Below are 2,500 nucleotides of genomic sequence, written 5' to 3' on the forward strand. Positions count from 1 at the left end.
TGTATGGCGTTGTGAAAACCCCTCCCCCCCCCCCACCCCCCCAGTAGTATTGCCTTATGCCCGGATAGAACGATAAATCACAGGGGTGGCCCAATTTTGTCCACGTCTCAAAAAGAAAAAACCCCACTAATGCACAAACTGTGCTTCGGGGGGTCGGGCGGGAGGAGGAGGGGGCGGGGGTGGGGGTAGAGGTTAATGATCTACGGTGTGCATATATATATATATATATATTTAAATGGAACATCCCCACTCTGTCAACATCTGCAAATTGCGTTGACAAAATAGGAACACGAAATAGAGGAAGAAAAAAATAAAGAAATGCATCAAACAAATGGATAGATAAGTACAACAAACAAAACAAATAACTAAACAAGTGAATAGATTAAAAGATAAATAAATAAATATGTACATAAATAAATACATAAATACATAAATAAAACATTCACATGAAAATCGCTTCCTTGCGCGATTATCAATGACGCGTCTCATAACCTCCGTCATTCTGATTCCCTCGCATCTTTTAAATCTCGTCTCAAAACTCGCTTTTTCCCTCAGCAATAAGTTCACTTGTGGCAGGTCCACTTCCTTTGCGTTAGCTGTGCTTGACTATGTGTGCATACATATGTATGTGTACATAACTACTTGCATGTATATGAATGTGTATTGTGTGTGCGTGTGTTTGTGTAAGTTTGTGCCTGCCTATGTGTGCGTATGTGTTAGGGTAGCTGTTAGATACACATGTATGTTAAAATGTATGTATGCAGTGTGTGTGTGTGTGTGTGTGTGTGTGTGTGTGTGTGTGTGTGTGTGTGTGTGTGTGTGTGTGTGTGTGTGTGTGTGTGTGTGTGTGTGTGTGTGTGTGTGTGTGTGTGTGTGTGTGTGTGTGTGTGTGTGTGTGTGTGTGTGTCGCAGGTTCAAAAGCACAAATCAGTCAGGCACATGTTCACTTTTCGATATTGTTTCAATTTAATTCATTCATTCATTCATTCAATCTTTCATTCAATTATTCAATCATTCATTGATTTTTTTTTCTTTCTTTCTTTATCTATTTATTTATTCATTAACTTATTTAGTTATTTGTTTATTGACTTTGGAGTGTCCACTGAATGCAGATTGCAGCTGAAGACAATTTTCTTCCGCTGTAATACCTCAGAAACAAGTTGTGGTTCCCCTTAACTCACTCAGTACGGCCAGTCCTCTCTTCTCCTCTACACAGACCTTTCGGATGTCCAGTGGGTGTCTGAATGACCCAACCTTTAGCTTCCGTCGTCAGAATTGTGGTATTCTTTGTCAACATTCACGTCTTCAGTATAAAAGCCTTCCGCTTGCAATATTTTCATGATGGTAATTGGGGTGAAACGCTGTTAACGTCGTCTCTTTCGCCGTTCGTATGGAGAGTGTTTTAATCAAACATCAAGAAGAAGAAGAAGAAGTTTTGTTACTTTTTGTTTATTTGTTATCATTATTTTCTTTTTATTTTATTTCTAACCATTTGTTATTATTGCCTTTTTTTTTGAAGACAGATTATCTAATCATTTATATATTTATTCATTTTTTATAAACTTTTTTTTACCTTTAAAAGATTTTTTTTTTCCTCAAGGCCTGACTAAGCGTGTTGGGTTACGCTGCTGGTCAGGCATCTGCTTGGCAGATGTGGTGTAGCGCATATGGATTTGTCCGAACGCAGTGACGCCTCCTGGAGTTACTGATACTGATACTGATATTGATACTTCTTCTTCTTCTTCTTTATTGCGAAACTGGAGTTTGTTACGTCATAGACACTCAGTATACACCTACACCCCTGGACGCTCAACTTCCGGAATTCCGGCTCATCCCGGGAACAAGTAACAGGGCGGAACAGGAATTCGGCACTAGCTGGCCGAGCATGCAGCTCATTTCCGGTTTGGCTTTTTTTTTTCTTTTTTTTTCTTTTTTTTTCTTTTTTTCTTTTGTTAATGGATGCCGACCTCATCTCGCCTCGCCTCGCCTCACCTCCACATGTGGTCATAATTTTCATTCACCCATGCCAGGAAGAAAAGAAGAAGAAATAAAAAAAATAAAAAATAAAAAAAACACACACTATGTGATTTTTCGACTGGCTCCTATAGGATTTAACTCACTCAGTACGGCCAGTCCTCTCTTCTCCTCTACACAGACCCCTCGGATGTCCAGTGGGTGTCTGAATGACCCACACTTTAGCTTCCATCGTCAGAATTGTGGTATTCTTTGTTAACATTCACCTCTTCAGTATAAGAGCCTTCCGCTTGCAATATTTTGATGATGGTAATTGGGGTGAAACGCTGTTAACGTCGTCTCTTTCGCCGTTCGTATGGAGAGAGTTAAGCTCCTGTTGCTGGCTGGTGAAGTTAGTTGCCGCTGTGTTTGCTGTTGCTACCTGCCGGTTGTGGTGGCTTTTGTTATCACAGTTAACACATTGATCGATTTCACAGCGAAGAAAAGACGAACAAACAAGGGGTGGGGGTGGGGTGGGGGTGGGGTG

Source organism: Babylonia areolata, chromosome 21 (assembly GCF_041734735.1).
Source record: "Babylonia areolata isolate BAREFJ2019XMU chromosome 21, ASM4173473v1, whole genome shotgun sequence".
Taxonomy (NCBI): domain Eukaryota; kingdom Metazoa; phylum Mollusca; class Gastropoda; order Neogastropoda; family Buccinidae; genus Babylonia; species Babylonia areolata.